This window comes from Tiliqua scincoides, chromosome 5, assembly GCF_035046505.1.
Source record: "Tiliqua scincoides isolate rTilSci1 chromosome 5, rTilSci1.hap2, whole genome shotgun sequence".
NCBI classification, from domain to species: Eukaryota; Metazoa; Chordata; class Lepidosauria; order Squamata; family Scincidae; genus Tiliqua; species Tiliqua scincoides.
The window spans coordinates 59,149,702-59,163,504 of record NC_089825.1 but is presented as its reverse complement, the minus strand read 5'-3'; positions in this window follow the sequence as shown (position 1 = coordinate 59,163,504).

Below are 13,803 nucleotides of genomic sequence, written 5' to 3'. Positions count from 1 at the left end.
GATATCAGGCACACATTTGCAGTGTGCAAATGGAAGGTTACTGACCATTGCTCCAGAATTTTCTGTGCTGGCATCTATGAATTCCGGTGGCACGTGTATTAGCACGCCACCGGCGTTTACCCTGCCCGCCCATGAGACACAGGAAGGGCCAGCCTTGCAGCCGATTGGCTGGGGGCTAATTGGTCTGGGGCCACGTGCAGGCTGCTCAGAGAAGCCCGCGCAGTCGGGACCAGGCAGCGGTCAGGGAAGGACCTCTTGCACGCTGCTCCCCGACTCAGGCCACGTTGCTAGGGCCTCGAGCCCAGCAGACTTGGCTGCGGGCGCCCGCCTGCCCGCCTGCCCTCTCGGCTTACTTGTGGGCAGCGAGCGGTTGCTGGTGGTGTTGCCTGGGTTGGGCTTCTTGGCTGGGTTGCGGTGGGCTGCCTTGCAGGGGCGGCGGTCCAGCTGCGCCCCTCTTTGGCCTCGTGTGTGCGGCTGGTGTGCCCACGCCTCCAGTGGGCTTGGTGTGCCTTGGGGCTGGTGCTTGGCTGCTCTCCTCCAGGCTGCTGGCTGCGCTCAGCGAGAGCGCTCAGCGGGAGCCGCTGAGCGCCCGACCTCCCCCCCACCTCCCTCACGCAGTGCCCGACCCCCCCCACCTCCCCAGGGTAGTTTGGGTGGCCAGCGCTTGGACGCCTGGCAGCTCTGCACGGGTCAGTGTTTGAGCCTGCTGGTCGTTTGGGGTGCCTGTGGGAAACGGGTCGCCTGCTTGGTGTGCAGGCGCCCCGTGGGAGCGCTGTTTGGGCGCGTGCCTGGCTGCAGCTGGTGCCTGCCGCCCTTGGGGTTGCTCTGCCTCCTGCCCGGCTGCTTGTTGAGCCTGCTGGCAGAGGCACCAGGAGCTTTTCTCCGCACCTTCCTCCGTGTGTTTGGGGCTTTCAGGGCGTCATCAGCCTCCTCCCCAGCACATAGTATGGAAGAGCATTTTGCCGGGAGTTTGCTTCCTTTGCTTGCCTATAAGGCCTGCTGGCTGAGTGGTGTTTTACACTCAACATTGAGTAAAGCTAAGCAGAGTCAGCTGTGGTTTAGAATTGGATGGGAGACCGCAAGTTGGATAGTTGTTTTGCTGTGTCATTTGCATGCTAGTTTAAAAAAAGAAAAAAAAAAAAAAGAGAGAAAAAAAAGGGGGGGAGAGGAAAGAAAATAAGAAGTTGATTGGATAAATAAATAAAGAGGTGAGATTAAAAATAATAATAATATTAATAAAAATAATAAATAATAATAATAAAAAATTTAATTAAAAAAAAAAAACACAACGAAACAAACAAAAAAAAAAAAAAACCAAATTCCATAATTAAGGAAGTTGTAGTTAAAATATAAATTAATAACAAAACAAAACAAAACAAAAAAAAAAAGAAAATTAATGATTGTTAAATAATAAGGCGGTCATGATAAATAAGACTTCAATCTTGTCTACACTTTCCTGGGAGTAAGCCCCATTGACTATAATGGGACTTACTTCTGAGTAGACATGCATAGGACTGGGCTCTCAGAAATAATATATATATATTTCTCTAATAGAAATATATTGGAGGGGTGAGAGGTGGCTGTCAGTTGCCACCACTCCCCCCCCCCAGGTTTTTTGTTGAGACGTCAGTATGCCCAATGAGGAATAAGAAATCAGGGGGGAAGGCCCCCCCCAGCTCGCACTGATTTCTTCCTCAGAGGAGGAGGATGATACAGCTGAGCTGTGGGCTCTGGTTGCACAGGCAGAAGCTTTTAAGAAGGAGAGTGCAATGTGCAAACGCTGGTTTGGGTGATGGTCAATGCATCAGGCGCTTCCCTCCCCAGGGAGGTCTACCAGGAAGGGACGTGGGGCGAACCTAACGCAAATCCTCTCTTCCAGAGTAACCATTGGAGGAGCTTAAGGAGTCACAGGCTCCAGCCAGACCTCCGGTTGTGCAAGCACAGTGGGACCCTGATGAGCAGCAGCAGCCACAGGTGGCATCTTCCCAGGTTCCTGGGTAGGGACAGTTCAGGTTCTTATCTGTGGGCACTCCATCATTTTCTGGGCACAGAAGAGATTAACCACTTTGGACAAGCTCATTGAGCGACAGGCTCCGGGACCTCCAGTTGTTCAGGTACAGGCATCGGATCTTGATGGTCTCTGGTGTCCCTTACAGCCTGGCTCCTTATGCTGATGTCCTGTATGGTGTTTTCTCTCAGGGAGCCACGGAAGGGTCAGGTGAATGTCCACGAGTGGCCTAGTGGGATGTGGCCCTGCCTTTGGGTGGTCAACTCGCCTTGGCAGTTAAAGGAAAATTTAGCAGGGCGAGTTTGTTACTGTGTTTAGTTTATTGTGTGAGCAACCTGAGCCAGCCTTGAAGGCGGGTGACCCAGTGCCTGTCCCTCAAGTGGGGTGAAGGCAGAAAAATTGATAAAATTGGAATAATTGGTCGACCTGATATTTATGCTGCAGTAGTTATTCTAATGTAGGCAGCAGGGGCAGCTGCACTTTAAGTACCTGGATATTATCCCCTCGACTGGCAGATTTCAGAGCAGGATTGTGGGTTCAAATTATCTGGCTGGCCCGGTCCAATTTGGGCGATTGATCCTTAGTGGGCATTTGCTCTGGGCGCAGCCGGGCCAGTGGCAGGGATGTTAGGAGTGTGATGCATTCACCCTCCGCTCCTGCTATGAGTTTAACTCCATGGGGCGGGGCGGCAGGGCAGGTTGCACCCTTGCACATGTCAGCGGGCAGTACAACGGCCAGCACTCGGTGTCCGTGTGCCCCGAGTTGGCAGGATTTAGGAGGAGTCCCAGGCTCTGAGCTGGGCAGGCCAAAAGTGGGGGTGGTCAGCCCCCTCAAGCTGGGAAGGTGGCCCACCCTGATTAGAGTAGAGGTGTTGGCTGTATTTTGTAGGGGTATCCTAAGTTTTCGGACGCTCAATCATTAGTTGAAGGTAGTGACAAGGGATTCAGATTCCTGTGGCCCCTCCCTCCAGGTCTACCTGGGCCAGGAATCTCCTGTCGGTAAAGGGTATGGAAGGAACAGTTTAAGCTAAGATAGATAAGGAATAGGGAGCCGGCCATCTGGTGGGCCCCTTTAAGTCTCCTCAGTTTCCCAATGTTTAGGTGTTCCCGTTACGTGTAGTTCCAAGAAGGTCCCTGGACCTTCCCTCTCATTCACCATCTGTCCTATCCTTATGGGGGTTCAGTTAGTGATAGGATCCCTGCACACCTTAGTTCATTATGATATATTCTTTGGACCAAGCTATCAGGGTAGTACGTGGCTGTGGCCTTGACGCCCTTATGGCCAAGGCGGATATTGTGTCTACAGTCAGACTCTTGCCCGTCCACCCTGATGATTTTTGTTTGCTTGGTTTTCAGTTTAATGGTTCCTTATATCTGGATAAAGTGCTACCAATGGGATGCGCAATTTCCTGTGCCCTTTCGAGAAATCTGCCTCCCTTATGGGGTGGTTAGTGGTGAGCAGAGCACGACTCGCCTCAATGGTCTATTATTTTGAGGGGCCCGCAACTGCCCTTACGTTTTTGGTATTGAATTAGACACTGTACAGCGGTGCAGTAGGCCGCCTGGCAACAGGTTGGTTAGGCTGCAGCAGCTAATACGTGCTGGCCTCCAGGCTCCGAAATTGTCCTAGAGACATTTGCAGGTTCTCGTGGGGCATCTGAATTTTGCCTGCAGGGTAGTTGCCCCTGGCCAGGCCTTTTTTCAGGGGCTGCATGCCTGCATGGCGGGTATTAGAGGCTTCACCATCGCCTGCGGATCACCCAGGACATGAAGGCAGATTGGGTAATCTGGTTACAGTTTTGGAGTTTTATAATGGTGTATCCTTTTGGCAGCAGGAGTGTTTACTTGGGGCGGGGCTGCAAGTTCACTCTGATGTTGCGGGTGGTTTTGGATTTGGAGTTATTTTAGAGAGAGATGGTGTTCTGCCCCTTGGCCGGATACATGGGTTTCAGAAGGGGTTACTGTAGACATGATTTTTTAGGGCTGTCCCCCCCCCCTTGCGGTGGCAGTTCAATTATGGGCAGAGGAATTTGCCAACTCCACTGTGCGTTTCTGGTGCGACAACCAAGCTGTGGTTTTTGTCGTTAACCAGCAGACGTCCCGGTCCCCACAGGTAATGGGACTGGTGAGGGTGTTTGTTGCATTGCCTTAAGATTAACACCTTGTTTTTCATTAGGCACATCCAGGGTCTTGATAACGGCATAGCCGACACCCTATCTCGTTTTTTAGGTGGAGCATTTCCGGCAGCTGGCTCCAGGGGTGCAGCGGGATCCCGACCCGATGCCTCTTTGGCTTAGGACCCTTGGCTGTGCAGAGCGCAGCATGTAATTTTGTCTGCGCTTGCGCCGTCTACCTTCACAGCTATCAAAGGGCGGCAAGGGAATTTGAGGCCTTTTGGGCAGCCCTGGCTGTACCCCAAGTCTGGCCTATTCCGCCAGAACACCTGATGCGGTTCTTTTATACCTGCAGGGCATTAACGTATCGTGTGGGTCTTTATCAGTGTACTTGGCGGCATTGGCGTTCTGTGCCAAGGCCTCAAGTTTTGCTGATGCTGGTCTTGTTTGGCTGCACGTCCTGTGGTTTGGGATGCCTTGTTCTGTCATGTTGATGCCTCACCTGTTATGTTTTTCCAGTTAGGATCCTTTTTCGCAGGGCAGTGGCGGACCTGGGGTTTTGGACGGAAGATTACGGCCTGCACTCTCGGCTACAGCTGATATCGGCCTCCCAGCCCGGGACATTCAGAGGATTGGCCGTTGGCGCTCCTGCGCATTTTCGTATCACGTCAGAGAGCCTGACAAGCGCTGAGCGGGATTCGCTCGGCTATTCCCCCTCGCCCTGGTGGTAGGGGCGAGGGGTGATGCAGATACCACAGAAATTTCCAGGCGCGGCCTGTGACAGCGGTTGGGCGCTCTTTATACTGGCATTGCCAGGTGTTTATAGTGGCACTGCCACAAGTTCCTGTATTGCATGCTATATTTCCGGGCTTGTCCCGTGACAGCGGTTGGGCGCTCTTTATACTGGCATTGCCAGAAGTTTATAGTGGCACTGCCACATGTTCCTGTTTTGCATGCTATATTTCCGGGCTCGTCCCGTGACAGCGGTTGGGCGCTCACTTGCACTGACTTTGCCAGGTGCTATATGGTTAAGTGATGCATGTTTCTGGAATTGTGATTCCTGTTTTCCTGTCCACAGGTTCCAGGGCGGGAGCAGTTCGGGTCATTATCTTCAGCCACTCCATCGTTTTCTGGGCAAGGAAGAGGGCGGTATCCAGTAGCTTTGGCATGCAGTTGCAGCTTGGTTCCTTGGCTACTGTGCATTGGGTTGCACGGCGGGGAATGCTGTGGGATCAGCTTCTTCCTGCTTTTTATGAGTTTGTGCATGCCCATGCCCAGCCTCACATTGTTGTTATACTTTTGGGAGGGAACGACCTGGGCCAGAGGACGACTCTGTCCTTGAGGCTTCAGGCCTACAGCGATATTCTCCACATTAATCAGCATTTTGCAGGACGGTCATCTTATGGTCTGACCTCTTGCCTCACAGTGTTTGGTGTTATGCCTCTGATGTTAAAAAGATTGAACTGGATAGGACGAAGGTAAATTCATATGTGAGGCGGGCGGTACCCCTTTACGGAGTCGGTGTCATTTATCACCCAGGCATCAGCTATGATGCGCCCCAGTTGTTCAGAAGCGATGGAGTACACCTTTTGGTGTTGGGCAATTATCCTTTTCTTCTTGAATTGCAACTGGGCCTGCGGAAATTTGTTTCCGTGTGGGGCGGTGGGGCCAAGCGCTAGGCTGACCCCCCGGGTGGCAGGTGTCGTGCGGGTTTTGGGTAGGTAAGGTCATATCGGTGTACACCGCAGGGTGGCAAGGGCCGGGTGGACTCCACGCTTGGTCATGCTGGCATTCCCGGCTGGGTGGCGCAGGCTGGATGAACCTCGGCCTGGTGGTAAAGGCGCACCGCGGGTTCGCTCGGGTGGCCTGAGCTAGCCTGCCACCCTGCCCCTTCGGGGTGACAATGAAGGGGGCGGCAGGCTTGTACTGACGCTGCCCTGAGTCTGGTGTGGTCGCCCAAATCACTATAGGGGGAAGTAGACGGGCAGCTCCGTTTCCCCCATGTAGAACCCGCATGACTTATTTGTTAGGCCCTGTTGCAATCTGAAGTATATTTAAATAGTTAATAAAGTGGCCCTTTGTACCATATACCCTTGCCTGTGTCTTTATTGGGGGGTGCTGGGTAATTCCGGTGGCACGTGTATTAGCACGCCACCGGCGTTTACCCTGCCCGCCCATGAGACACAGGAAGGGCCAGCCTTGCAGCCGATTGGCTGGGGGCTAATTGGTCTGGGGCCACGTGCAGGCTGCTCAGAGAAGCCCGCGCAGTCGGGACCAGGCAGCGGTCACCCACCCGCCCACCCTTTCACAGTCCGAGACTAGCTGGTCGCCTTCTGGGGCCGGGTAGGAATTTTTGCCATCAGCCTAATTGGCACATCGGTTGATGGTTTTTTGCCTACCCCGGACTGTGGAGTTAGGGGCGGAATGGGGGTTTTCCATAGGTCTTCTTGGTCACTTTAGGCAGGTGTCGTGCGGGTTTTGGGTAGGTAAGGTCATATCGGTGTACACCGCAGGGTGGCAAGGGCCGGGTGGACTCCACGCTTGGTCATGCTGGCATTCCCGGCTGGGTGGCGCAGGCTGGATGAACCTCGGCCTGGTGGTAAAGGCGCACCGCGGGTTCGCTCGGGTGGCCTGAGCTAGCCTGCCACCCTGCCCCTTCGGGGTGACAATGAAGGGGGCGGCAGGCTTGTACTGACGCTGCCCTGAGTCTGGTGTGGTCGCCCAAATCACTATAGGGGGAAGTAGACGGGCAGCTCCGTTTCCCCCATGTAGAACCCGCATGACTTATTTGTTAGGCCCTGTTGCAATCTGAAGTATATTTAAATAGTTAATAAAGTGGCCCTTTGTACCATATACCCTTGCCTGTGTCTTTATTGGGGGGTGCTGGGTAAATAGCTCATCTTTGGGCAATCTGGAAGAGACTGCAGAGAGTGTTTTTATCATGGAAGAACTACAAAGCCACAATTAACATTTTTTTAAAAAGGATTCTCCCTTTTTTGAATGCTACAAATGCTACACTGAAATTTAAAATTTTGAAAATAAAATTTTACTTTATACAAACTTTGGTCATAGATCATTCACAAGATCTAAGTGTATTCATTTTAAAACTAGCATGATAGAAAAGGAATGGAAAGGAGTTGGTGTGGAGTATTTGGGAGATTCATATCTGGATACCTGGTTTTAGAATTCTACTCAGCTAAGATACCCAGTGATATTATAGGAAAATCAATGTCAGTCTCCCCACATCAGACAAGGATAACAGCAGCATTCCCACCTCCCCGAAAAAGATGAGCCAACAAAATTCTGGCAAACTTGATGAAAAAAGTATCCAATTTCCCCAACTCAGTGATATTGCATTACACTTCATTCAACAAAATGTGTAGCCAATGCAAGCAAATGGTTAACAAAAAATGAGTGGGAAAGAGTAATTTATTTAATAAAGTCACATGGACTGTAACCACCCCCAGTTTTGTACAGTTAAGTTCCTCTAAACCAACTTGGGAGGGCAGGGACAGTTATGAACAGAATTGAAACTGGCTTATGACAGGGGTGTCAGACACAAGGCCTGCAGGCCAAATGCAGGCCCCCAGAAGCAATTTATCTGCCCCCCCATTATAACTGGGCTGTCTCATATCTTGAAAATATGAACAGGATTTGCACTTTTTTCCTGTCATTTGAGTTTCTGTGTGAGAACAATATGCTTATTTCTGGCCATCTTCTGCATAATGTCACTTTCTGCTTAATGATGTCACTTCCAGCCCTCAGCAGGCACCATGAATGCCAGCTTCGGCCCTCTCTATGAAATGAGTTTGACATCCCTGGCTTAGGAGATCCTATAAACAGAGCATTTAACACACCCATTTCTGAAAATTCACGTGACTTTCTAGTACACAGAGACAGCCTAAGTGAACAAAAATTACTCATTCAACAGTTCGGTTTCCAATCTGATAATTATTATTACCACAAAGAAATAATTGCTCATTGTTGGGTCATCCTTGCATTTTTCAGAAAGGGCAAGTGGAACAATCAATTCATGCAGAGGAGCTGGCTTCAATCCAGCAACTGGAATCCCTAAAACCAGATTATTTTTCCATTAGTATGACAAGATTAATGCCAAGACAGAATACGTTAAAGAGAGATAGACTTTTTATATATTATATCAGAAGGCCAAGTATGTCTTGGCAGAATGCTATAAAGAACAAAAAAATCCAGTGGGTCTGTATACCTCTATTGAGAAGCAGGATGAAAACAGAATCTTTGTTCTAAAGGGACAGAAATTTAGGGATGGAGAAAAGAGGGGATGTAGGACACAGATACCAACTGGAATGTTATTTATGGCCTAGGACAGGGGTGCCTAAACCCCAGCCCAGGGGCCACTTGCTGCCCTCAGGGGCTCCCAATTCGTCCTGCAGGGAGCCCCCAGTCTCCAATGAGCCTCTGGCCCTTCAGAGACTTGCTGGAGCCCGTGCTGGCCTGATGCAACTACTCTCAGCATGAGGACAACCGTTCGACCTCTCACCTGAGCTGTGGGACAAGGACTCCCTCTATGACTAGCTGTTTCACGTCTGTGATGCAGTAGTGGCAATGAAGCAAAGGCCGGCCTTGCTTTTTGCAAGACCTTTTATAGGACTGGAGCTACTGCAAGACCTTCATTCATTCATATAAGTTCCATCTCCAACATTCATTTATGTAAGTTTATTCAAATTTTAAATGTAAATTTCCCCCCGGCCCCCAACACAGTGTCAGAGAGATGATGTGGCCCTCCTGCCAAAATGTTTGGACACCCCTGGCCTAGAAGATCATTTTTACTCAATGCTGCATATACGCAGGAGGGAGGGACCACATGTGTACACCTGTGGGCTGGGCAAAAATGAGTTAATGGCATCAAACTTTCACCCTCCAATAATGTACAGTGGGAATGTGGGTGCCAGCGACATGCGGTGAGGGCAATGGCTTGTGGGGAACTTGATGTGGCACTGCAAGGCATTCTGGGATGCTACCTGAAGTTGCAATCAGAGGGGAGGCTAAGCTTGTCATTGCCACACCTCTGGTCTTTCCCTGTATATAACAGGCAAGTGTGGCAGCAACAAGCCCAGCTTCCCTCTGATGGTGCAATCCACAGAAACGTGATGGAGTGTGAAAAAAATGAAGGCTATTTTCATCCAATAGATGAGTCTCTGCATGACCTGGTGGGTACTATTTTCAGGCCCTTCTCATTTCTGCACTTATCAGTCCTTCCCACCACTTTTATGGAATGGTGCCACTGTAGCTTTGAATAGCCACACGCCTGGAGGCACCCACTGTGCACATTGCTTCACTCAAAATACAGCCATGCTGACTACTCAAGAGTTCCCTTTCTGTCTTTACATTTGCCTTGCTTTCTCTGGGAATGCCAGAATTGGAGAAGCTTCCCTTCCTGATGCAACCTGGATTGTATCATCCAGGTAGCAAGCCATCTGCTGCCAAGAGCCTGTTCCTTCATCCTCACTGCACCATGATCTAACTGATGCAGAATAGACTTTGCCCTCTAGGCATTCACCCTCTGAAGTAAGAAAACATTAAAAGGTGGAAACCCAAATTCAAGCCATCAGGGACTTTTAATAATAGTTACTCTATTTTACAGGCAAGAAACAGATTAGATGGCTTGCCCAAACGCAATACACATGTTCCTCTTTTCAAAACAATTCCTATAAGATGTAATCAAGTCATCTTAACTTGATCCTTATCACAAGTGACACCAAATACCATATTTGAATTCTTCACCATCAGTAACCTGAAAACTTCATTGATCAGAATGGCTCTCGCTTTCTACATCTCACTTGGCAAAAATTGAAAAGGGACATGGTCTGGTATGAAATAGCAGCTGTTATTTCATTGTGGAGGATTTTCTCTTCAATTCTGAGGTGCTTTGGGTTCCAGTGGTAGCCAGCCAAATTAGAGAGCGGGGACTCAGGGCCAGAGGAACGATCAGCAGGTCTGAGGAGATTTTCACTCTCTCTTCTGTGTGCTTCTGACAGGGCACACAAAGGACCAAGTATCAGTCAGGAGTGTTAGGTTCTGTTCATGTGGGTCTGGTCCTCCCTCTCCAGACATTGGGAGCTCTTGGTCCCCTCAGCTCAGGCCAGGCTGAGTCCAGCAGGGCCTGCACATGTGAGTCTTCCCTGCAAAGCCAGCACCATCCAGGTGACATTAACCTGTGACGCACCAAGCCCATTTACTTGTTTTTTCTCATGTGTTAATAAAACCTTTTGGCTTAAAACCTCCGCCGTGTTCTGGATCAGTGGATTTGTTAGCCTCCCTGCTCTACAGGTATTACTGTCAGATTGAGGGCATTTTAACAAACGTGAATAGCGTTCTTGGGGGATTGCCCAGGAACTCCTCTGGGAGCCAGATCTCTTGGGCTGGTGGCAACAGGCTAGATCTACCAGGTCTTGTCCTGCCAAGCTACATTTCCAAACTGGAAGACTGGGGAATGGGAAGGGAGTAAGTGCTTGGCACTAGGTATCACTGCCCTGGATGGGGGGGGGTCACTAAGAAGTGACCTTCATGACAGTCCCTTCTCAATTTTGCCATATGAGAGGCTGCAATCCTAAGTATACTGCTTGAGTAACTGAAATGAGTCGCCAAGTAAATATAGAGCACCTAAATGGTGTTCTAGAATTATTTGTAATGTATGTTATTACCCTACCCAACTGACAAAAATAACTTTATAGGGAAGCATTAACAAAATGCTTCACTACAACATGGGCTGGCAAGAGGGAGGGTGGAGAGAAACTATTTAAGTGCCTTCTAAGTTCTTATTAATTATGCCTACCTGTAAGCTTCTGTAGCTCATGGATGCTGGACAGAGACATGGGAAAAGGCTGGTGAAACGTCAGGAAGAAGCAAGCCAATAAATCCATGCAGGCCACTTCTGTCAGGGGTAAGAAGTTAGGGTTGCTGGAGAACAGAGGTGAAAGTTCGCATTAAAAATGAGGAAGCTGGTTTGACAAAAAATTTTGTAGCACAACCTTAAACACATCAAGATTCTTGGAAGGTTCTAAATCAGTGTTTCTCAATGTTTGTCCCTCACCGTACCACTTCACACTGTGAAAAGCATTATTTGGAGCTCTGCACACTGTGTCAAGCCTCCCACTGCAATTTGTTGCATTGTGTTGCTGGTATCACTGTTGGTTAGCAAGTGTCTGGGGTTCCATGTACCACCAGACACCACCTCAGATACCACCAGTTGAGAAATACTGTTCTAAATAAAGTAAAAACAAAGGAGTGAGGCATGAAGGCATACAGAAACACCTGCCCCAGGAAAAATATTCTTTTGCTGTGTATTGAATGGGTTTTCACAGAAAGCATAGCAGAAAATAGCAAGTCAGTCAGCCTGTGCACACACTCAGCATTATAAACACATGCACAGTTGTGAAAAGATGATTCTTCTCAAAAGAGTTACATAAAAAAACCAAAAGGTCACAATTTGCATACAACATTTAAAGCTTACAACATTTCAAGGCCAAGGAAGAAATATCTTCCTTAGGGCATCTCTACAAGGTGTCAAGCCTCTGCTTGAGATCTAGATCCTAACTCACCACTTCCTTTGGTCACTTTGCATTGTTGAACTGCTCTTAGTATTAAGAATTTCTTCATAATATCCAACCAGAATCTCCCCTCCGGCAGCTTAAGCCCATCATATCATCTTTAGTTCCATGCTATCCTTAGTCAAACTAGGGTTTGAGACAACAAGACCTACAGAACTGTTTGACTAGAGAAAGGCAGTGGGACAAATAAATAAACTGAAGCAACAGGGACACAGTCACAGAATCTTCAGTTATTTGGAGGAAAGACAAGCCCAGAAGTGTGTCATGCATTGAATAGTTGCCAGCATGATTTCTCTGCCCAATCTATAGGTGCCCCATTAAAGGGAGCCAGCAAAAAATACTTGCAGGTAGAACAGGCTCCTAGTCACCAAGTCACTCCTAGGATGTAGCAACCTGTCTAGTAATGCAAAGTGCTCAGCCTTACTGCTATTTAGAACAATGCTAAGGATGGACATGCATCCCACCATTCAGCTCTAAATCACCATCTTCTATTTGCTACCTCCCCCACCAATAGAGCACAACAATGTCAAAAGCCAAGTCACGCTTATTAGCTATGGTACTGGACAATACTATGGTGATCCATGTTTTCTTTCCTTTTGCAGTGGGAGCACTCATACCGACTACAACAGCCATTTTCAACCTTTTTCATCTCATGGCACACTGACAAGGCCACTAAAATTGTCAAGGCACACCATCAGGTTTTTTTTACAGTTGACAAGGCATACCATGCTGCCAGTGGATGACTCACATCCCCATTGGCCCTACTAATAAATGACCTTCTCCCAAATTCCAGTGGCACACCTGTGGACCACTCGAGGCACACCAGTGTGCCACAGCACAGTGGTTGAAAATGGCTGGACTACAAAGCCAGTTTTTCTAGAAGCAGTCCCGGAAGAAAGCCTGGAAGTGCAACACTGTCCAAATAGGTTATTTTTTGATCACTAATTTTCAACAATGAGATTAGCGCAATTTTCTAATCATCCATGTGGGTTTGTCAGAATTGAGAAGGAGAGCAATATTTTAATCTATCTTTTAGACAGTGCTAGAATCTCAGCCTGAGGGTCTACACTACTTCCAAGTTTTTGGGGGAGGGTTGGGAAAAATCAGTAACATCTTGAAATGGCAAGCTATAAGTAGACCGTCTGAGGGCAATTGCACTAGCCTGTTGGGACACAAGATTTGACACATCTTGCAGTTCTTACTTCCATGTGCGTGTACACATCACAGGTGTATGAAGGCAATACAAGAACACACTTGGAGAGTAACTAACAAACTAACCCAGAGACATTTTACTTTGAAGCTCTGCTCACTTGATGCCAAATATCAAGAAAAATGCAACAAAATAGCAAAATCGTATTGATCGACCACCACAAGCCCATTGTAAGCAACTGAATACAAGCAGTGTCACACAGTAACATGGCAGTTCTTCAGCATATTCATTACATCTATAAGAGCATCAATAATGTCCTTGTGACTTACACATCTGCACCACATGCAAAATCCGCAATCAAAGGAGAAAGAGGAATCGTGTGTGTTTCATCTGCCTGTCCCATTGTTAAAAATACCTTCATGCCACTTATCTCCAAGCCTGATGGAAAGAGGAACACACAGTATCAGAGACCAGTGCATATTCTCCCTTAATATACCCTAGAGGTCTCAAGTCTTTGGCTCACAGGGAGGACATTTTCCAATATTGAAAACTGCATTGGGATTTTTTTGGCTTCCCAAAGAACCACAGGTTCTAGTTTTCCCCCCAAGAGAGGGGAAGACAGCATAGTAGAGCCATTACTGCCCATGTGTTCACACATTTTGCCCTTATTGCCCCTTATATGCTTAAAATAGATATCTCACTCTTGTTTCAGCAGAGATGATAGGACAAAATTAGTGCGCTTATAACCCTCTCAAAACAATAAGGCTGACCTGAAATCATCCCCATTGCTCTGTTCTAGTCTCAGGCAGTGCAAATGAGGGGGCTATATTGGCTAAAGATTCTGATTCCTCTCCCCCAGAAGTACCCTCTGAACAATACTGTATCATGATATAGCATAATCCAGGAGGCATTCCAGGAAGAAATTCATAGTTCTTAATGTGAT